Below are 24,401 nucleotides of genomic sequence, written 5' to 3'. Positions count from 1 at the left end.
CAGAAGCAACTTAAATGTTATGCTTCGTTTACTTCTGGTAAAGCTAATATGCTTCAGAGCAACTCTATTGCTCGTGACATAAGGTACTCTCAGAGCGGCTGGAAACGCTTCAAGACCATTAAAATAAAATGCTAGCCATTCCTGCTGTTCAAATATTCTTCAACTTCTAATTTAAGGCACCAACACCTAAGAATGTAATTGTGCTATTCTCTCTGATAGCTGGAATCTGTTGAAGCCAAATGCCTGGGAATTATGGACTATTGGGGCTACTGGAGTCCAGAAGACAAATGAGGTAGATAAAACGTGTTATTTTGTACCTGCACGTTCAACATTTATGCTCCCTTATCGTTTATGTGTTAAAATGTAGTCAAAGACTAAAGTGCCTGAAATGTCTTCCCTCCGCTGATTTGAAGAAGAGGTTGGGGAAGTGCAGAAACCTCCTTGGGATCTTAAGTTAGAAATCTGCAAGAGAGAGACAGAATTTCACACCTTTCCTCAGAATTCTTTTTGACGCTGAATTTTCTCAAGAGTTGATTGTCCATTTGTGAGTCGGGAAGTTGTCATCTCGATAAAGCAGCTCGGCCTGACCAGCAAGCGGGAACACAGTGGGATGGAGGCGTGCTGGATCAGGAAAGGGTGATTTTAAAAGCAAATGCCTGGAAAGGTGACGCTTCCCCATCACAGGGGAAACTCTCTGTTTAATGCCTGCCCCGGGAGAGGTACACGTTCGGTTCAGGGAACCCATTGGCACATCAGGGCTTTGACTGGGACGTGGTGCCAATTCAAAATGTCACACAGTCCAAGGAGGGAAAAAAAGCCCAAATCAGTTTCTATTCTTTAATAGAAAGCAATACTGTAGTTTAAATTAGTAAGGCGCTGCTGAACCACTATTTAAAATGCGTTTGCACTGACATCCCAAGAAAGAGGTTTTTTTTTCTTGTTTAATTGCACTGTCAGTGTGGAATGCTTTCACTTAAAACCATTCTGAGGTAGACCTTTTAATAGAAAGTGACAATTTAAATTGCCATGATAGCAGCATAAATGGTGCTTAAAGTCATTACTAAACTGATGTCGCACTTGGCTCCAGACCAGTTTGTTAAAGCTGAAGAAAAGGTGTTGGGGGGAAGGGAGGAAAGTAACTAAATGGTGAATCATTAATTCCTTTTATATTCATTGTAATAACATTAACTGTGATGAAGTCATCTGGCTCCCAATGGATGTAATGTGCATTTCTATTGAATTCCACATTATTCCTTTCTAACGTTGCCCTGATTAATGCCTATTACTGAGGAATTGCTCCAGTCCGAGGCACTTACTTCTCCACAGTTACTTTGTTTTCTTGTCTTCATTCCCGCGGTCCAAAGAGAGGAGCCGTGGGTTCCATTTGTTGGTTTGAGTTCTGAAGCATAAGTGGTAGATTTATCTATTGCTTTTCCTTGTTGTTGTTAGGAGCTATTGAGTCAATTTTGACTCATAGCCACCCTATAGGACAGAGTAGGACTGCCCCATAGGGCTTTCTAGGCTGTAATCTTTAGGGGAAGGAGCCGTGGCTAAGCGCACTCGGCTGCTAACTGAAAGGTCTGCAGGTTGGAACCCTCCCAGCAGCTCCCTGGAAGAAAAATGTGGCAGTCTGCTTCCGTAAAGATTACAGCCTAGGTAACCCTATAGGGCCCTTCTACTCTGTCACATGAGGCCGCTATGAGTTGGAATCTACTCCACGGCACCCAACAACAATCTTTACTGGAGCAGATCGTCAGGTTTTTCTCCCATGGAGCCAATAGATGGATTTGAACGGCTAGCCCTTCAATTAGCAGCAGAGCGCTTAACCATTGTGCCACCAGGGCTCCTTATTGCCTTTCGTTACTCTTCCTGAAATAAACCAGATTCTCCTGGCAGTCCTTGGAGATGACTTCTGCTAGCTTTCAAGGAGTGCTGTCCCTAGAGTTGAATGTGTTGCGTTTGTTGAGGCTAAGGCAACCTGAATGGTGCCATGGATCTAACCCAATTGGGTTGCCAAGCCAGTGTGGCAGCATCTGGGGGCCCAGTGCGCAGAGGCACCATAAAATCTCCAGCAGTACTGGATTTGTGAACCTGGAAAGGAATTCATAAACGTGTTGAGGTTGAGTTTGGAATGTTGGGGAGACGGAGAGAGATGCTGGTGGGTATTGAGAAGGATGGAAGAAGAGCACAGAGCCCATGAGACGGAGTGCCCACTGAGTCACCTTCACCATCTCTCACTCATTTGTCTTCATTCTGAAACATATCTCTTTAAAAGTAAATTAATAATTCATTTTTTTAGGAACAATAAGTAAACGTGTTTATTATAGAATTACCATTTAAAAATACATTACACACTCCTTTTTATTACACAAAACTTACCTCAAAGAACCAACTACTATAATTGGGTTCACAGTAAGGAAACACACTTCACATTTTAGACCTAAATTAGCATATTTAGGACAAGGTTTCTGAATAGTTTCCTGAGGACACACAATCTGAGGGCTCTGGGAACTACTTTGCACCCTCCAAATTGTCCCCAAATCTGACATTACAATTTCAGGTGATCATCTGAGACATGGCAGCAGAGCCTTAGCTTTGGGGTCTGGAATGGGTTACAGAGACACCAGGAAAAACATGCAGGTTTTTGGTGTATATGTGGAGATGTGTATTGCTAAGGAAAGAGGGCTCATTTCTTTCAATCAGATTTTCAAAGGAGTTTGCAAACCAAAAATAGTGAAGAACCACTAATCCAATCTTACTTTACTAAAAACTAGAACAGAGGCCCAGAGGGTTAGTTGACTTGGCAAGGTCATATTGACAGCTATTGGCCAATCTATAGAACTCTGGTCTTGGTCCAAAACTGCCTTCTAAATTTTTACAATTTTTCTTCCTTTTGCAAAACAGTAGGTACTGCAATGCTGCACTTTTCTGAAAGCCAGTCTCCTGGGAACTTCAACTGCCTGGAACACAACTGCCCCTGGCATAGGCAAAAGGGGCCTCAGAGCCACTGAAATTACTGTTACAATGTTCATGTACTCTGCTCCATGAAAGAAGCCCCCAAGGGATCATTGAACACATCATTCATGTATTCATTTATTTATTCAACAAATACTTATTGCACTAAACACTTATCAGTGCTTTGTTGTTGTTGTTATTGTTGTTAGGTGCTGTTGAGTTGATTCGAACTCACAGCGACCCCATGTGACAGAGTAGAAGTGCCCCATAGGATTTCCTAGGCTATAATCTTCACAGGGAGCCCTGGTGGCACAGAAGTTGTCAAGGATTTCATTGCACTTGGATCCACAATCAACACCCATGGAAGGAGCAGTCAAGAAATCAAGAGATGCATTGCATTGGGTAAATCTGCTGCGAAAGACCTCTTTAAAGTGTTGAAAAGCAAAGATGTCACCTTGAAGACTAAGGTGCGCCTGACCCAAGCCATGGTATTTTCAGTTGCCTCATTTGCATGCGAAAGCTGGACAACAAATAAGGAAGACTGAAGAAGAATTGGTGCATTTAAATTACGGTGTTGGTGAAGAATATTGAATATACCATGGACTGTCAAAAGAACGAACAAATCTGTCTTGGAAGAAGTACAACCAGAATGCTCCTTAGAAGCAAGGATGGAGAGACTACATCTCACATATTTTAGACATGTTATCAGGAGGGATTAGTCCCTGGAAAAAGACATCTTGCTTGGTAAAGTAGAGGGTCAGCAAAAAAGAGGAACACCCTCAACGAGATGGACTGACACCGTGGTTGCAACAGTGGGCTCGAGCATAAAAACGATTGTGAGCATGGCATAGGACTGGGCAGTGTTTCATTCTGTAGTACGTACGGCTTGACGGCATACCATACATACCGACTTGACGGCACCTAACAACAACAACTGGTGGTACAGTGGTTAAGAATTCGGCTGCTAACCGAAAGGTTGGCACTTCAAATCCACCAGGTGCTCTTTGGAAACCCTATGAGGCAGTTCTACTCTGTCCTATTGTTGACATTGACTTGACGGCAACAGGTTTGGTTTTGGTTTGAAATCTTTACAGAAGGACCCTGGTAACACAATGGTTAAGCACTCAGCTGCTAACCAAAAGGTTGATGGTTCCATCCAACCAGCTGCTCCTCGGGAAAAAAGACCTGGCGATCTGCTCCCGTAAAGATTACAGCCTAGGAAACCCTATGGGGCAGTTTCATTCTGTCTTATAAGGTTGCTATGAGTCTTAGTCTATGAGACTGTGAGTCAGAATTGACTTGACGGTACACAACAAAAACAATCTTTACAGGAGCAGATTTCCAGGTCTTTGTCCTGCAGAGCCACTGAGTGGGTTCGAACTGCCAACCTTTATACATAATTCTGACAAGTTTTGTTATTCAGTCTCATGAAGAATAACAAGTTAGACAAAAGAAGACTGCAAATGCAGAGATATCCATCCAGAATTGTGAGATATTTGCTCACAGCCCGACAACAAAGGAAGAGTTGCTCTCCTACAGCCCGGAATGATGACTCTGAGTCATGAACAATAAATGAGTTTTGACACATTCTGATTGTGAACACAGGGTTCGGCAAGTGCATTTTAGAAAGCTCTTCATTTAAATGTGTGCCATGTAATGAAAACACACATCCCCACAAAAACTTGTACACGAATGTTCAGAGCAGCATTATTCATAATAGCCAAAGAGTGGAAACAACCCAAATGTCCATCAACTGATGAATGGATAAACAAAATGTAGTGTATCCACACAAAGGAATATTACAGAGTCATAAAAAAGAATGAACTATTGATACACGCTACAACATGGATGAGCCTTGAAAACATTATGGTGAGTGAAAGAAGCCGGACACAAAAGGTTACATATTGCATGATTCCATTTATATGAAATGTCCAGAATAGGCAAATCTGTTGAGACAGAAAGTAGATGAGCGACTGTCAAGGGATGACAGGAGGGGGGAGGAGGGATGGGGTGATAGCTAAAGGGTAAGACTTTCTTTCTGAGGTACAAATGTTCTAAAATCGACTGTGGTGATGGTTACACACATCTGTGAATATACTAAAAAACCATTGAACTGTACACTTTAAATGGGTGAATTGTATGGTATGTAAAGTATATCTCAATAAAGCTGTTATTTAAAATGTATGTCATGTGAATGCCTAAAGCCTAAGCTTTAGTTCTGTAGAAACTTAATTTTCCTTTTGAAACCAAATTCCAAATCATTATTATTCTTGGCGAAGGGGCAGCACATGAAGCCAGTTCACACCAGGCTCTGCTTTTGTTGCAGCAAGAAAGGCTGTAGGAAACCCAGGGGGAGAGAACAGAGGGTCAGAGGAAATGTAAAGGGCAAGAGCAGACAGAAGAACTAGAAAGAAAGATAGACAGATACATAGATCTCACATCCTGTTACAGGATAAACTTGGGGCTTGAACTCCGTCATCTAGTCACCTTAACCATCTTTCCAGTTGCTGTCAAGTTGACTACAACTGCTGGCAACCCCATGTGTGTCAGAGTAGAGCTATGCTCCAGAGGGTTTTCAATGGCTGATTTTTCAGAAGTAGATCACCAGGCCTTTCTTCTGAGGCACCCACCTCTGGGTGGACTCAAACCTCCAACCTTTTGGTTAGCAGCTGAGCCTACAGCCTCCAGTTAACCGATTGCACCACCCAAGAACTCCTTAACCATTTTAGGGAAGATAATTCTGGGAACAGGGAGGGAAAGGATGTGTGACATAAATAAGCTTGCTCTGTTTTGAAAAGCTGAGCCTTATTAGGGAAAACCAGGTCCAGAAAATGGAGTAGTCAGTCTCTGTTTTTAAGGGTTAAAGGAAAGAAACTCCCTGGTGGGTCAGGGGGAGTGCAGAAGACAATCTAAAGTTTTAAGAGGGTATATCCCCCTCCACTCTCTTTAGGGGGTATAGAATGAGCCCGCTGGTGTTATTGAGATCCCCAGGACTGGAAAAGGGACAAAAGTGTGAGTTTCACAAATATGGATAACAGGGCCACCCTGGGCCCAGCACTTCTGGGGCATCAGGGCAATGGCAGGGACCAACTTGAGTGACTGATGAGACTGGGTCCCGAGAATTTGACCTATGGAAGCCTGTGTGCGATGGGCCGAGCACCCAGGGTTGAGCCAATCACAAGTGCATTATACTGGAACTGCACTGGGCCCAGGGAGCTCCACAGCAGGAAGGCCAACAGCCTTGATCTGCAGTCATGGAAGGCACTGGGAAGCAGCAAGGACAAATTGCAGCAATGCCAGCACCTGGTGGACCATCAGCTGGGACCTCCCATTTGGACTGTGTGAACACCTCACAATGCTCTCAAACCACCTGGAGGGGCATGGAGGAGCCTGGGAGGTTGATAATGGATTTCCTGCCCATCTGGCACACGTGGTCCAGAATCCATTTTAATTTAACTTGGAAAAATAAAAGGGACATGACCTGCTTATGCCCCTGAGGTTTGTGAAACAGTCTGTGCTGGTTACAATGATAACAATAAGCCCTAAAAGCTATACAGAACTTTGAAATTATGTAGTGTGTTTGCAAGCATTCTTGCAAATGGTCCTTACAAAATGCCTGTGAGATAGGTAGGTGGGCTGCCCTTATTCTCCTCATTTATCAGATGAAGAAACTGAGGCTTGGTGAGGCAAAATTAATTGCCCAATATCACATAATTAAGAAGCTCTGGCTACCAGTCCGATGTTTTCACCCTTAATCCAATGAGTGCCCTATTAGGCCATGATGCCTCTCAAATTTTCCTGGTGCTAGCCTGGGAGGAGTGAAAACAGCCCAGGACTTTATTCCTCAATAATCTCAGCAGCCTCATAACTGTTCTTTCTCACTCCCTGGCCATAGTTTGGCTCCAGATGTTTTCTTGCATTAGTCCAGGGCACATGCTAAAAGAAAACTTCCCTCCAGGCAGGCCAGCCTCTCCAGCTGCTCCTCAGGGAGGGAGACCCAGCCCCACTGCTGTGCTTCCTGCTCGGATTACTTGCACCCTGACCAAAACTTGCTGCCTCCACTTCCCACACCGATCACTTCTGAATGCACCACCTCATGGAGAAGTGGAGGGTGCACTTTGTTTGCTGGGATGTCTCCAACTTTACTGTCACCATTACTTATCACGGTCATTGATATAGATTGTCATGGATTGAACTGTGTCCCCCCAAAATATCTGTCAACTTGGTTAGGTCCTGATTCCCAGTATTGTAGGATTGTCTACCATTTTGTCATCTGATGTGATTTCCTAAGTGTTGTAAATCCTATCACTATGATGTAGTGAGATGGATTAGTGACAGTTATACTGATGAGATTGACAAGATTAGATAGTGTCTTAAGCCAATCTCTTTTGAGATATAAAAGAGAGAAGCAAGCAGAGAGACATGGGGACCTCATACCACCAAGAAAGCAGTGCTGGGAGCAGAGTGGGTCCTTTGGACCTGGGATCCCTGCGCCTGAGAAGCTCCTCATCCAGAGTAAGATTGATTACAAAGGCCTTCCTCCAGAGCTGGCAGAAAAAGCCTTCCCCTGGAGCTGATGCCCTGAATTTGGACTTCTAGCCTACTAGGCTATGAGAGAATAAACTTCTGTTTATTGAAGCCATCCACTCGTGGTATTTCTGTTATAGCAGCACTAGATGACGAAGACATAGATTTTGTCTTCCTCAGCAGAGTGGGAAACCCTGGTGGTGTAGTGGTTAAGCGTTACAGCTGCTAACCAAAAGGTCAGCAGTTCAAATCCACCAGGCGCTCCTTGGAAACTCTGTGGGGCAGTTCTACTCTGTCCTATAGGGTCGCTATGAGTTGGAATCGAATCAATGGCAACAGGTTTGGTTTTTTAAGTAAAGTGTAAGACTCCCTGGGTGGCGCAAATGGTTAAGCACTTAACTACAAGCTGAAAGGTCAGAGGTTTGAACACACCCAGAGGCACCTTGGAAGACAGACCTGGTGATCTGCTTCTGTAAACATTATGGCCTTGAAAACCCTATGGAGCAGTTCTACTCTGCACACATGGAGTCACCTTAAGTCGGAATTGACTCAACAGCAGCTAACAACAACTAAAGTGTAAGCTCCTTGAGGTCAGGGGCCTTATTTCACTCACCTTTGAGTCTCAGTGGCATCTTTGTTGTTATCTGCCATAGAGTTGGGGCTTATGGTGACCCTATGCACAACAGAACTAAACACGGCCCGGTCCTGCACCATCCCCATGATTGGTTGCAGATAGGACCATTGTGATCCATAGGGTTTTCAATGGCTGATTTTCAGAAGTAGATAGCTGGGCCTTTCTTCCTAGTCTGTCTTAGTCTGGAAGCTCTGCTGAAACTTGCTCAACATCATAGCAACACGCGAGCCTCCACTGACAGACCGGTGGTGGCTGTGCGTGACTTGTGTTGGCCAGGAATTGATCCTGGGTCTCCTGCATGGAAGGTGAGAATTCTACCACTGAACCACCACTGCCCCACAATAGTGCATAGTAAGAGGCCAGTAAAATGCATTAAATAAATGCTCATTCCTTTCAGGCACATAAGGGGTGCACAGCAAATATTTCTTAAGTGCATTGATTAAGGGTAGGATTTCACAGCTAATTATTGTAAGTGCTGTCAATAAGTTGTGTTGTTGTTGTTGTTAGGTGCCGTCGAGTCAGTTCCGACTCATAGCGACCCTATGCACAACAGAACGAAACACTGCCCGGTCCTGCGCCATCCTTACAATCGTTGTTATGCTTGAGCTCATTGTTGCAGCCGCTGTGTCAATCCACCTTGTTGTACACCTGTAAAAATATAAGTTGTACACCTGTAAAAAGTTGAATTGGAAAAAGTTGCATGATAGATATATTTACAACAATGACAAAATAAAGAAGATGAATGGACATAGGGAACCCGGGGTGAAAAGGGCAAGCGTGCTGTCACATTGTGGGAATTGCAACCAATGTCACAAAACAATGTATGCATAAGCTTTTGAATGAAAAATTTGACCTGAGCTGTAAACTTTCTCCTAAAGCACAATAAAAAATAAATAAAGAGTAGTTGCTGAGGCTGCTTATGTACAACCAAACACCTCATGGGATTTGATTCCTTGGTTTGGAGGTTTAGGGTCATTGTTTCATGGGACATTCCAGTTAATTGGCCTAATAATGTGTTTAGCGTTTCTGTTCTACCTCCTAGTTCATTGTGTAGCACCTGGGGTCTTAAAAGCTTTCAAATGGCGATCCAAACCACAACAATTGATCTCTATTCACCTGGAGCAACAGAGGGAAGGAGAGTCAGGAATAGGAGGAAGAGATGGAATATGTGGTTAATTGCTTCCATGAAAAACTGCCTCCTTTGCCATAAGACCAGAAGAACCGGATGGTGCCTGGCTACCATTACTGTACATTTTGATCAAAGATTCCATAGAAGAATCCTGATCAAAAGGGGGAAAATGCAGAACAGAATTTCAAATTCACATGGACTTCAGACTTTCTGGAGCCATGGAAGCTGTATGAACCCCTGAAACTATTGCCCTGAGATAATCTTTAAACCTTAAACCAAAAATATAACCTGAGTCTTCTTAAAACCAAACAGTGCTTTAGCTCAACTAGTAAAAAACTTCCACCTTGAGCATTAAGCTCTTTTAAGAACTATGTATATGGGACCAGACTGACAACAGCAACTTGAAAGATTAGAGAGGAACACTAGGAGTCAGTGAGTTTGTGTTAATGGAGGAGGAACAACTCAGAGAATGAGAATAGTTGTACAACTCGAAGAATTAGTCAGTGTCACTGAATTGTACATGCACAAACTGTTGAATTGGTGTATGTTTTGCTGTGTATATTCTCAATGACAACAATAAATAAAATTTATTTAAAAAAGGAAAGTTCTGTAACTCAATTGAGCTCTTAGAGTCACAATAGGTTGTTTTGTTTCATGCTTCATTCAGTGGCAGCAAATCATCTCATCCAGCAATAATATTGGGAATTTCCTCATGCACAGTTCAAATTGTTGAGAGTTATAGGCTTGAGTGGGCATCAGTTCAGGGGGCCACCTCACCATCATTCATCCACTTACTCAGTCCATCAATCATTTACATATTGATTTGTTCATTTATTCAGTCATTTGAGTAACAAATATTTATTATTTTTTTTTATGTGTTAGACTCACCACCTGTCTTGTCAGCTTGTTATACTGTGGTGGCTTGTGTGTTACTGTGATGGTGGAAGCTATGACACTGTCATTTCAGATACCATCAGGCTCACCCACAGTGGACAGGTTTCAATGGAGCTTCCAGACTAAGACAGGCTAGGAAGAAAGGCCCGGTGATCTACTTTTGAAAATTAGCCAGTGAAAACCCTATGGATCACAACAAAACGTTATCTGACTTGCTTGCTTTGGACACGTCATCAGGAGAGATCAATTGCTGGAGAAAGACGTCATGTTCGGTGAAGCAGAGGGCCAATGAGGGCAAGGGAGATCCTAAGTGAGATGGACTGGCACAGTAGCCATAATGACGGACTTGAACATGCTAGTGATTGTGAGGATGACGCAGGACCAGACAACATTTTGTTCTGTTGTACATAAGGTTGCCAGTTAGTTGCAGGTGATTCCAAGGCAACTAAAAACAACATGTGTTAAACATGTGATAAAATGTGACTATGTTCATTATATACTCTTGGTACTCCAGAATCCCTAAGTAGATACAACTCTGAATAGCTTACATTCTAGTGGTTTACAGAAAGTAAACAAGATAAATAAACAAAATATATGTTGTTGTTGTTAGTTGCTGTTGAGTCAGTTACGACTCATGGCAACCCCATGTGTGCAGAGTAGAACTGTTACATAGGGCCTTCCAGGCTGTGACCTTTCAAAAGCAGATCACCAGGCCTTTCTTCTGAGGCACCTCTAGGTAGGTTCAAACCTCCAGCTTTTCAGCTAGTAGTTGAGTGTTTAACCATTTGTGCTACCTATAAGTGGTTTACAGACAATAAACAAGATAAATGAGTAAAATATATAGTATGTTGGAAAGCAATATGCGCTAAGAAGAAAAAATAAAGCCAGGAAGGGGATAGGAAATGTCAGGGGATGGATACTGAAATTCTAGATAAGGTGGCCAGGGAGGGCCTCACTGAGAAAGTGACTTTTGAGGAAAAAAAAATCTGGAGAAAGTGAGCAAGCCAGCCACACATATATCTGGAAGAGTGCAATCCAGGTAGAGTGAGAAGCAAGTACAAAGGCCTTGGGGTCTGAGAATGCCAGACATGTTGCTGAAGTAGAGTGAATAAGGGGGAAAGTAATGGAGAAGAGGCCAGAACTCCAGGGGGCACACCATGTGGGGCCTTGCAGGTCTTAATAAGGACTTTGGGTACTATTCTGAAAAAAATGGAAGGAAGGGTTTGAACAATGGAGTGACATGATCTAACTTATGTCATGATCTGACATTATGTTGAGAACAGGCTACAGGTGGGCAGGAACAGAAGCAAAGAGATCAGTTGGTTCTTGCAATAACCCAGTTGGGAGACTATTGCAATGATGTGGGTGAAAGATGATGGATCAGTGTGTTAGCAGTCAGAGCAGGAGAAGGGTCAATGAGAAGTGGTTGAATTCTGTATACAGTTTGAAGATGAAGTCAAGAAGATTTGCTGGCAAACTGGATACAGGTTGTGAGAGAAAAGAACAGAATCAAGGATGGATGACACCAGGATTTTGGCCTAAACCAGTAGAGCTACCAATAACTAAAGTGGTGAAGTTGGCAGGAGTAGCTCTGGGGAGTGAAATGTGTATTAAAGACTCTGGGACAGGTAAATGGGGGTAACCTAATAGACATCCAAGTGGAGATGTCGTGTAGGCAGTTGGATGTACAGGTCTGGAGTTTGAGAGAGAGGTCAAGGCTGGAGAAATTACGGAGTTATCAAAATATACATAGTATTTAAATACCTAGGACATTAAATGAGGTCACATGTAAGATGAGAATAGAAACAAAAGAGGTCTAAAGACTAAACCTCAACACTCGGAAGCTGGGAAGATGAGGAGGAACTAGCACAGGAGATGAGAGTGATCAAAAAAGAGAAGACACAAGAGATGAGTGGGGTATTATGGAAGCCAAGGAAGAAAGCATTTCAAGGAGAAAGTGACCAAAGTGTCAAATGCTGCCACTGAGTATTGAGAAATGACCATGGGACTCAGCAATGTGGCAGTCATTTGTGACTAGACAGGTTTCGGTAGAAAAGTGAGGACAAAATCTAGTTGATTGGGTTCATTGGAGAATAAAAGCAGAGAAACTGGGGATAGTGATCAGAAACAATTCTTTTATTAATATTGTTATTTAAGATGGAAAAAACAACAGCACATTTGCACGCTGAAGGAAATGGAGAAATATTGACGATGCAAGAAAGAGGGGAGGATTGCCACAGCCATGTCCTTGAGAGAGGAGGGAATGTCATGCACAAGTGGAGGAACTGTTCTTGGCCAGGAGCATAAACAAGTCATCCATGTTATTGGAGAGGAGGCAGCATATAAAGGTCCAGATGCAGGTGGGAGAGTAGCTGTAGTGCTGGGAACTTGTAGAAGTTCTAATTATTTCCACTTTCTTAGTGAAGTAGGAAGCAAGGTCATCAGCTGAAAGAGTAAAGATGGGGGAAGAGAGGTTGAAAGTTTGAGGAGTTAAAAAAAAAAATCCACTGCTAAATTTTGCTTGAACTTCTATGACTTGGGGGCAAGCTCTTTATTCAGTAGTTACAGTGCAAGATATACAAAGCCCTTGAGTGAGCTAACCCACACAGGAAGATCAGAGTTCACAGATGGGAGGGAAGAGGAGAGTACACAGGACCCCAAGATGCCTACAGCAACACAGAGGTACCTCTGAGTGGATGAAGGTACACCAGGTATGGTGTGCGGATACCAGTAATTCACTATGTTGGCCAGAGTTGGACCCATTGCGAGGTCTGTCAGTGTCTTCGGAAAGCAATAGATGAAGAGTATTCACTCCATTTTGCCTATTTGCCCCCTTCAAATGGAAGGTTGGATGTAGATGGTTAAGCAGGCCTAAGAAGAAATATTTGTCCCCAGGTCCCCCCTACCTCTAAGTGGCAGGCCCAGCTCCTCTGTTAACACAGGGTGAATATGGCAATGGGATGGGCCGGATAGAATGTCATGAAGAAAGAGTAAAGAATGCCCTGTCCTAATGCTCCTACGCTCCAAGGAGCTCTTGTGCAGTAAAGCTGTGGTTTTCAAGTACGGTTCTAGAATGAACAGCGTTAGTTTCACCTGGGAAATTGTTAGAAATGCAAAATCTCAAGCCCCACCCCAAAACTACCAAATCAGAAACTCTGAGGGTGTGGCGCAGCAAGCTGTGTTTTAGAGGGATGATTCTGATGTACACCAAAGTTTGAGAAACAATGCTTTAAGGTGGCCTGGAAGAGTTTCTATCTGCTCTTATCCAGTACTGCCACCTATTGGGCAAGCTCTTCAGATGGTGGAAGTTTACTAGAAACACTAGTAGAATTTCCTTTTATTTTTCTATATTTAAACAACTTTACCAACAAAATAAATAAATAAATCCTCTTGTGACCCTCCACATTATGTAAACACTAATTTGACATAAAAAATTAATATATTTGTACATTTATATTTTGCTTTTTTCATAAAACATTTTGTACCCACTTCAGTCGGAACTGACTCAATGGCAATGGGTTTTCCATGTATTAGCCCAGTAGACTATATATTCATTATTTTTATTGTGAAGTCCCTTGGTGACGCAAATGGTTAACACATTCAGCTGCTAACAGAAAGGCTGGTGGATTGAGTCCATCCAGAGGTGCCTTTGAAGAAAGGCCTGGTGATCTACTTCTGAAAAATCAGCCATTGAAAACTCAAAGAACTGTAGAGTCAATGCAATCCTGATCACAATTCCAACAGCCTTCTTTACAGAAATAGAAAAACCACTCCTCAACTGTATACAGAATGGTAAAGTCATCGAATAGCCAAAGCAATGTTCAAAGAGAAGAACAAAGTAGAAGGACTCACACTTCCTGGTTTTAAAACATGCTATACAGCTACAGTAATCAAAACAGCTTGGTACTGATATAACAATAGACACATAGACCAATGAAATAGAATTGACAGTTCAGAAATAAACCCACACATCTATGGTCAAGCGAGTTTTTATAAGGGTGCTAAGTCCATTCAGGAAACACTGATGGCATAGTGGTTAAGAGCCATGGCTGCTAACTAAAAAAGGTCAGCTGTTCGAATCCACCAGGTGCTCCTTGGAAACCCTGTGGGGCAGTTCTACTCTGTCCTATAGGGTCACTATGAGTTGGTACCAACTGGACGGCAACGGGTTTTTTTTTTTTTCCTTGAAGTCCATTCAATGGGAGAAAGAAGAGTCTCCTCAATAAATGGAGCTGGGAAAATTGGATTTCCATATGCAGAGAAATGAAATAGGATCCATGCCTCACACCATACACAAAAACAAATTCAAAATGGATTAAGGACCTAAATGGGCAAATTAAAACCATAAAATTCTTAGAAGAAAAAGCAGAGAAATGTTGTCGGGCCTAGCTTTTAACAAAGGCACAAATAGCAAAAGACAAAATAAATAAATGGGACCTCATAAAAATTAAAAACTTTTGCTCATCAAAAGACTTAACCAAAAAAGGGAAAAGACAAGCTACCAGATGGGAGTTGGAACAGGTGGGGACTGGAGCAGCTGGGGGCTGGCTGGGAATCTTTTTTCTTTTAATGTAGTCTTGGGGTCTCTCCATATAGTCTCTTTGTCTGGGCTGGTTTGGGCCTCCTCACAGCATGGAGACTTCAGGGCAATTGGATTATTTGCATGGCAGCTCAGGGCTCCAAGACAGAGTTGGCTAACGCCTTTATGATCTAGCCTCAGAAGTCACCTGTTATCACTGCCACCATAGTCAGAAGATCCAAGAGGAAAGAAAACAGATTTCAAAGTTACACTGTAAGAAGATCATGGAGGATGGAAGATCTTTTTGAAACTTTCTTTGAAAAATACAACCTGTCATAGTGTTTGACATCACCATTCATCGAGGAAATACAAACTACACACCCATCAGAATGACTAAAAATAAAAAGCCTCAAATACCAGGTATTGGCAAAGATGTGAGGCAACTAACTAGAACTCTCATACATTGCTGATGGGAATGTAAATTGGTATAACCACTTTGGAAAAATTGTTTTACTGTTATCTACTAAAGCTAAACATATACCCGCCTTATGACCCAGCAATCTCTTTCCTAGGTTGGTACACAAGGAAAATGAATACATATTTCCACCAAAATACATGAACAAGAATGTTTATAAAAACTTTATTCATCATGATTGAAAACTGGGCACAACTCAAACCAAATAAAAACCAAACCTGTTGCCGTGGAGTCGATTCTGACCCACAGCGATGCTATAGAACAGAGTAGAACTGCCCCATAGGGTTTTCAAGGCTGTAATCTTTATGGAAGCAGACTGCCACATCTTTCTCCAGTGGAGTGGCTGGTGGATTCCAAATGCTGATCTTTCAATTAGCAGCCAAGCGCTTAATCATGCCACCAGGGCTCCGGAAACAACCCAAATGTCTATAAAGAGGAGAATAGATATATAAATTGTGATCTGTCCATCCTATAGAGTGTTACACTGCAATATAAAAGGACAAACAAGTTATGTATACAACAAAAACGAATTTCATAGACACAGCAAAGGAAGCCAGACACATACATGTTTGGTATTAATTCCATTTATATAATATTCAAAAACAGGAAAAACTAATCAGTGTGGTAAAGCCAAAAAAAAACAAACCTGTTGCTTTTGAGTCAGTTCCAACTCATGACAACTCCATGTGTTCAGAGCAGAACTGCACTTCATAGAGTTTTCAAGGTTGCAACTGTGCAAAAGCAGATTGCCAGGCCTTTCTTCTGAGGCACCTCTGAATGTGTTCAAACCACCAACTTTCAGTTAGTAGTTGAGCACTTAATCGTTTGCACCACCCAGAGGCTCCAATCAGTGGTGACAGAAACCAGAAAAAAAAAATGGTTACATTCAAAATAATTTTTCAAGTACAGTGAGCAGTATAAAGTAAAAAATAACAACACATTTAGGAAAACAAGGTACCATGAGTAGAAGCCAGTTAAAACAGCAGACATCAGAAACACACTTACCAAAACTTTAGACAGAGATTATTACATGATTACTTCATTTAAAGAGATAAAAGACATAATCAAAAATATATGCAAAAAGAGAAAACTATAAAAAGTTACCCTTCTTGGTTTTCAATTCCATTCTCTAATAGAAGGAACCAGGGCTCCTTGGAGAAGTGGCTGATTCTAGAGCTGGGGCAGGAAATATACAAGATGAGCATGGAGCATCTTGTAATGTCAGAAAGTAAGAAAGTGCTCAAAACAAGGGGAAAAAAAGATGGGGGTATGTTAAAGGGATACAGGGGGCAACCTGAAGGTGCTACCCATGGCCAAACCTAGATCAATTTGAGCAAGAGCAACAAAATAAATAATGTATTGGATTATAACTTAAAGTATAAAATAAATATCCATGAGTCTATACTGATATATACTGACATATACAATTGAAAAAATAAATAAATGGAGAATATATAAATCTCCAGTACAGAAGAATTCCAAGTCATTTATGTAGACTCCCCCTCAAGGAGGCAAAGTATAATTCTCTACCCTTAAAGTGTAGGCTGTGCTTAGAGACTATCTTCCAAGGAGTACAGTATTGAAAGGGGTGGAAAAGTAAGTTTACAGTGGAGGAACCTAGTAAGCACTGTCTCAGCCAGGTGATAAAGGTTAACACCATGTGGTACAATGGATTGCTTTTACATGGCCTTTCTCGCCGTGGTCTTATAACTCCCACCAAATGACTGGGTGAGGATATGCAAATGAGGTGCTTGTGGCCCACCAAGGGGACTGGATACCTTGTTAATAATGTAAATAAGGTGTATGGCACCCTTGTGGGGGTGTGACCATGCAAATAATGTGTATGGAACCCTAACGAGGGGATTGATCAGTTCTGCCATCCCACTAGGCTTAAAGGGAGACACAGAGAGAGAGAGAAAGAAGAGCTGTAACACAGAAGACAGAGACAGTGGCGCAGCAGTAGCAAGAGCAAGAAGCAGCAGCAGTACAGGCAGCAGAACCAGGAGACTAGCAGGAGACTGAACATTAATTAGCCTTCCCGGCCTATGGAGTGAGAGAGCTGAACGCCTTCAGGCCAAGGCTTCCTGGTGGAGTGGAGGGGCCCCTGGGCAATTACTGGCAGAGCTAAAGAGCTTTGTAACACTTGTCCAAGAAAGGCAGAGGCCAGGCTGAGTGACCGAGGGCCAGAGAGAGGCCTGCCTGTGAGCACGACAGAGAAGAGGCTGTTCTGATGGAAGAACTACATCCTGAGTTGTTCCTTATCCTGAATTGTAACCTGTTACTTCCCTAATAAACCCCATAATCATGAGTATGGTCTGTGAGTTCTGTGTGGCCATTGCAACAAATTATTGAACCCAACAGAGAAGAGTGCCGTGGGAGGGGTGGATGGTGTTGGAGGGTGGAGGCATGTCTGACCTCCACCTCATAGGAATCAGCCTTGAGCTGTTGATGTTGATTATGATTCTCCTTCCCCCTTTCGAAGTTAGAGGAAGTCAGGCACCACCCCGCCATGCCATTTTTACATATCATTAGTGATAAGTCATGTTGATAGCATGTATCCTTCATATGATGTGATGAGAAGGGCACTTCACTTTTGTGGTCTTCTTCCCAAAAAATCATGAGGCAAACAACAGACAAACACAACTTGAGGAATATTCTACAAAATACCTGGCCAGTATTCCTCAAAACTGTCGAAGTTATCAAAAATAAGGAAAATCTGAGGAACTGTTACAACCTAGAGGAGCCTGAGGAGACATAACAACTAAAATGTAATGTGGTACCCTGGATGGGATCCTGGAGCAGAAAAAGGATATTAGAGAAAAACTAATGAAATATGAATAAAGTATGGAGTTTAACTAATAATAATTTATTAGCATTGGTTCATTAGTTGTGAAAAATCTACCATACTAATGTAAAAAGTTAACAATAAGGGAAACTGGATGTGGGGTATATGAGAACTCTGTACTATCTTTGCAACTTTTCAGTAAATCTAAAACTATTTAAAAAAAAAACCTTTATTTCTAAAAGAGTTGAACAGAACTTCTCGAAATAAAAAACAGTAACCGAAGTTAAAAATCCAATGGGTAGGTTTAACAGCAAACAAAATAGAGATGACGAACGAATGAGCTGATTGGAAAATGATTCAGAAAACGTTATCCAGACTTTATCATAGAGATGAAAAGAAAAGTTAGCATAGAAAATGACGTGAGAAGTTTGCCATATGTCTAACTGGAGTTCCAGAAGGAAAAGAGAGAGGCAATATTTTCAAGTAATACAAGCTGACATGAAAGACATTAATTCTTAGGTTCAAGAAGCTCAATGCATTTCAGGCAGAATTAAAAAAAAAAGAAAAGATAAAGAAACAAATCCACACCTAATACATCATATTGAAATTGCAGGAAAAATCTCCAAAAAGAAACAGACTGACAGCTGACTTTTCAATAACTAGATCACCAAAGAAAAAGGGGGGGGGGGCGGAGGCCAGAAGACAATGGGAAGTTAATTTTAATGAGGTGAAAGAAAATAACAGCCAACTTAAAAATGTATACTCAGTAACCTACAAGAATAAATGTGAAATAAAAATCAAGAGAAGAAAACCATATGATAGAAGCAGAATCACAAGAGATCTAGATAATAAAGTTACCAGGTTCTAATTTTAAAATAACTATGGCTAATATGCTCAAATAATTAAAAGAAAAGATTAAGAATTTTGGCAGAAAATTCAAAGCTATGATAATACTCAAACGGGAATCTAGAACAGAAAAATACAGTAACTGAAATTAATAACTTGGATTGATGGGCTTAACAGCACTAAAGAGATAACTGGTGAACTGGAAGATAGGCTGGGAGAAAAAAATGCATGATGAAGTACAGAAAACAAAAAATGGAAAATACAGAAAATAGTGCAAGAGACATATGTATTACAATGAAAAGATTTAACAAAAGGGTAACTGGAGTCCCAGAAGGAAAGAAGAGGCAAAATGGGACAGAAGCAATACTTGAAGAGATAATGGCTGACAATTTTTCAAAGCTAATGAAACTTAGAAGCCACAAGAATCACTAAGAATCTGAAGCAGGATAAATACAAAGAAAACCACACCTAGGTGCATCATAGTCAAACTGCTGAAAGCAAAAGATAAAGAAATAAATCTTCAAAGAAGACATGAAAAGAGAAAAATCATTTTCAAATGAGTAATAATAAGACTGACAGTTAATTTTTCAACAGAGCAACAGAATAAGTCAGAAGACAATGAAATGATAGCTTTAAAGTGCTGAGAGAAAATAACTGCCTATCCCAAATTACATATTTCATAAAAATATCCTTCAAAAATGAAGGTAAAATGAAAATATTTTTAGACAAAAGAAATTCATCACCAGCGGAATTTTCTTAAAAGAAATACTGAAGGGTGTCATTCAGGCAGAAGGAAAATAATCCCAGATGGTAGTTTGGAGATACAAGAAGCAATGAAGAGCAAGTGAAAGGATAAATATGTAGAATTCTAAATTAATTGTACAACACAATAATAATAATGTCTTATGAGGTTGTTGTCTTAGTTTCCTAGTACTGCTGTAACAGAAATATTACAAGTGGGTGGCTTTAAAGAACAGAAATTAATTTTTTTACAGTTTTAGAGACTGAAAGTCCAAATCAGAGTCTCTGCAGTGTTGATTCCTTCCTTGTAGGTAGCCTTGGTTCCTTGGCAATCTTCACATGGCACCTGTCTTCCCTCATGTGTTTGCGTGCCTCTGTGTCTAATTTGCTCTTTTTGTAACTCAGAAGCAATTAGGTTTAGGATCCACCCCACACTGATATGACCTCAACTGACTGATTGCTTAAATTACATTAGATTGCATTATAGAAGGCGATCACATTACATTAGTTTAGATTACATCCACAGGTATAGGGGTTGAGATTCCAAGACATATTTGGGGCACATAATTCAATTCATAACAGAGATTTAATATACATGATTACAGTGGCGTATAAGTCAGGAGGGAGTATAAATAGAATGTTCTAAGGTCCCTGCATTGTCTGAGAAGTAGACAAAAGTACCAATTAACATTTGACTTTGATAAGTCAAAGACGCATGATGTAATCTATTACCACTATGACCCAGCAATTTTATTCCTGGGTATGCCCAAGAGGAATGTTTGAATATGTGCACCAAAAGAAAAGTGCAAGATTGTTCATAGTAGCAGTATTTGTGATAGCCCCAGATGTCAATAGAGAATGGATAAATAAATTCTAAGGTATTCGTCCAACGGAACAGAGCAGAAAGAATCAAGGTGTTCCAGAGAATCTCTATAGCTGGAGTTGTTTGACAGTCTTTCCCAGCACTGCCACTGGGATAAATGATTAACAGACTTGTTTCACTCCATTTAGGAGTAAAGGATTGAAAGTTCCAGAAAACTGAGTCACCCTCACATAGCTTAGGCCACATGCTGGCACCTTGGCTCTATCGAAATGGTGAAAGGAGGTATCTGGCAGATGGAGCCTTCAGGGGCCTCTTTAGTTTCTGTAGCAGGAGTTCTGCCACCTCCTTAATATATCCTTCCACCAAGATTGTACACACCAAGGGAATTTCCCAGTCTAATTTTGTGTGCTGTTAGGAAGGATAAGTAAGTGTTGGGTGCTACACTTCCCCCAAACAGTCCATCCCTTTGGTTGCTCATCATTCACATAACCCTTCTTCCCATATACAGGTAGTTTCCAACTTACGACGTATTCAAGTTACAGTGAACTGTACTTAGGACCCTCCATTGTTGTTTTGGACATCTTATTGTTAGTAATATGTACTACATACAATGCTGCAGTGTGTAATTTACTGATGTTGTATTTCTCAGATATTCACTTGTAGATGTTTAATTTTTCGATTTACTGTTCAAAACATTGCAGTATAGATTTAGTTTTCTAAACTACATCAGGGGCTTCAGTTGCTTGAACACAACGACCCAAACACTGATCGCTTTGCTAAAGTGGAGAGGCAAATTCAGAAAGCAGTGAGATGTTACCGAAAAATATATGAAGAAAAAAAGAAAAGGACCTTACAGACAAGTCTCAGTAATTTTCTGACTAGAAACTCCATCCCTATTCACAGGGGTAATCCGAACCTTCCACAAGTTGGAGCTATTACTGCAACTGGCAAAATGCCAACATCATCCGACTCTTCATCATTGCAGTAAATTTTTATGATTTGTGTATTTTATATGTATGTATGTATTAAAATATGTATGTGAATTTAACCCCCAAAGACAAATAAAGATTAGATTTATAAAGATACTGATAATAAAAGACAATAATAATGAAAAAAATTTTTTAAACGAGGTATTCAACTTATGTCTGATCTGACTTAAGACAGAGTTGTTGGAACAGAGCCCTGTTGTAAGTCACGGACTACCTGTATACACTTCCGAAAATTCTGTTGCCCAAAATAATGTGATTTTTCCCATACAACAGAAAACGTACTCACACATTCCCCAAAGAGAGACACCCCAATGTTTCCTCAGTTTCTGCATCCAGCTCCAAGATCTGTATCTCTTCTGATTTCATCATAATTCTACAGCCTATGGGCTAAATGGAGACCTGGTGGTACAGTGATTAAGACCTTGGCTGCTAACCAAAAAGTTGGCAGTTTGAATCCACCAGCCGCTCCTTGGAAGTACTGTGGGGCAGTTCTACTCTATCCTATAGGGTCACTGTGAGTCAGAATCCACTTGACGGCAACAGGTTTTTTATGGGCTAAATAGCAAGTTTAACCATCTTCATCTATATTGGGGACAAAGCAGTCAAAGAGAGGAGAAATTCATTAAAATATATAAATATACATATTTACAAGGAAGAAACTTTGAGTGTAGGCAACAGTCTTCATTTTTGCAAGTGGTCATCAGTTTTCCCTCCTCCATTATACAATCCTAATCCCTCTTACTTTGCTGGTGTGAGGTGTCCCAAACTTTAATCCCAGAAGGTCTATGCCCTTGTTAGTTAATTATCTCCCATTAACCGTTACCCAGGGGAGCCCCTGAGTTCCATCCATCCTCTGCCCTGGTCCCCATAGTGTAGCTGCAACCTATTTCGCATTGACTAAAACGAACAAACAAAACACCAAACCCACTGCCATCGAGTCGATTCCAGCTCATAGCAACCCTATAGGACAGAGTAGTACTGCCCCATAGGGTTTCCAAGGCTGTACATTCTTTACGGAAGCAGACTGCCACATCTTTCAGAGCAGCTGATGGGTTCAAAGTGCCGAACTTCTGGTTGGCAGTGGAGTGCTTTTAACCACTGCACCACCAGGGCTCCTTGCATTGACTATCAGGGGCAATTACTTCTTGCCTTCACACAGTAATATTGTGAAGAGGCAAGCAGTTTGTATACTGGATGAGCCCAGTGACTCTCTAGATCAATGGCCTGGCTGAAACCAGAGACTCTTCCTCACTGCAGAGGGAGAGGCTGCACGTGACCTCAATTTCTCAGGAACTCTCCCAGTGCAATCAGCACTGAGCAGCTCCTCTGAGTAGGAAAATAGGACACTTTGGCAAGGTTTAAGGCAAACAGGCATTTTCATTACTGCAGGAAGTATAAATTGGCACAGTCACTTTGGTGAGCAATTTGCCAGAGTCTCTAAGACTAAAACTGTGCAGATCATAGGACCCAGCATTTCCCCTCTTGGGTGCCCGCCCTAGAAAAACACACTCTGGCACAAACAGGTAGGAGATGTTCACTGCAGCATTGTTTATAAAAACGAAAATCTGGGAACAACCTAAAGGCCATCAGTAGGAAAACAGATAAGTGAAATGAGGTCTTTTCACTCAATAGCTAAGAATGAACTAGATCTGCATGTATGAACAGGCATCTAAAAACTGGATGAGACAAAGGCATAGAGATAAAAGTTTATTAGTAGTTCCCAGGGGCTGGGGGAGCAGGGGATGGAAGTTGTTGCTGAAGGGGCACTGAGTTTCTGTTTGGGGTAATGAAAAACTTTTGGAAATGGATGGTGACGATGGTAGCCCAACATGGTGAATGTAATTAATGTCATGGAAATGTACACTTAAAAATGGCTAAAATGGCAACCTTTTTCATCTATATTTTACCGCAATAAAATAAAATAAAAACTGGGTGAGATGGTTGGGGAGGGGGGAACAAGAAGGAATGAAAAAAGTAAATGATATTGTGGGAGAGTATAATTTTTGTAAAAACAAACACATGTGTGTTTATATAAATTTTATGATCTGGCAAGATTTACTCCAAACTCAAAACAGGGAATGAGGAGGTGAGGAGGTGGGGAGGTGGGGAGGAGAGGCAACTGGATCAGGGGACTGACAAAGAAGACTCGATATTTATCTGTAATGTACTTATTTTCCTAAGGAGAATGTGTTCATGTTTGATTCTTACAACTGAAAATTAATAATGAAAAGTAATGCAAGCTAATCTGGAAAGTATACTTACTTAAAATGCTCACTCGGCTAGTATATGATAAAAATCTGTTTTTTTGTGACATCCTCTTTTCAAGACTACAGACTGAGTGGCCCTAGAAGCTTCCAGGAGTACTCCACTGAAGCTGCAAGTTCTAACTAGGGCTTTGACTTGGTTCATTCTGGTTTGAACCCTGCTGGGAATTTGTCTTTCTAAGAAGTTCCCAGGAAATTATACATAACAGACACCTGGGGATCTTGTTAAAATGTACTGTACGTTCTGATTCAATATATCTGAGGTGGAAATGCAAATTCTCAGCCAGTGTCACAAAGCAATTAGTGTATTAACTGTTTAGTGATAAACTAATTTTCTCTGTAAACTTTCACCTAAATCACAATTATACACACACACACACACATATACACACACTCCAAAAAAAATAAAGTCAAAAAAAAAAAAAAAGAAAGAAATGCAAACTCCCAGCAGGGAACTTGTTAGAAGTGCAAATTCTCAGCAGAGGTTCAAACCAGAGTGAACCGGTTTGAAGCCCTGGTTCTAACAGACTAAGCAGGCAGGCAAAGCTTATTAAGTCAAATTCAAACAGGAAACTTCGAAAGCCTTTTGAAATCAGCCAAAATTAGTGAGTCATCTTTGGCAGCTGAATTAGCCATCTATTGCTGTATAACAAATTATCTTAAAACTTAGTGACTTAAAACAACATTTCTTTTCTCAGTCTTTGAGGGTCAGGAATCTGGGCCCAGCTTAGGCTGGGTTTTCTGGCTCTGGGTTTCTCACAAAGCTGTGGTCATCTGGAGATTCCACTGGGGAAGGATCCGCTTCCAAGCTCACTCATGT

At 41.2% G+C, this 24,401-nt stretch overlaps 1 long non-coding RNA gene across 1 annotated transcript in view; it reads right to left on the bottom strand.

The window, feature by feature from the left end:
• LOC135228886 (uncharacterized) overlaps window positions 1-23,978 on the bottom strand; it is a 40,475-nt gene extending 16,497 nt beyond the window's left edge. The window contains exons 1-2 of the long non-coding RNA XR_010319746.1: window positions 15,352-23,978; window positions 8,704-8,764 (exon numbers count right to left, since the gene is read on the bottom strand). This is a non-coding gene — a long non-coding RNA (uncharacterized LOC135228886). The remainder of the gene's footprint in view (window positions 1-8,703; window positions 8,765-15,351) is intronic.
• Between the last annotated feature and the right edge of the window lie 423 nt (window positions 23,979-24,401).

Source organism: Loxodonta africana, chromosome X, assembly GCF_030014295.1.
Source record: "Loxodonta africana isolate mLoxAfr1 chromosome X, mLoxAfr1.hap2, whole genome shotgun sequence".
NCBI classification, from domain to species: Eukaryota; Metazoa; Chordata; class Mammalia; order Proboscidea; family Elephantidae; genus Loxodonta; species Loxodonta africana.
Note: the sequence above shows the minus strand (reverse complement) of the source record. Positions and strands in the feature narration are given on the sequence as shown.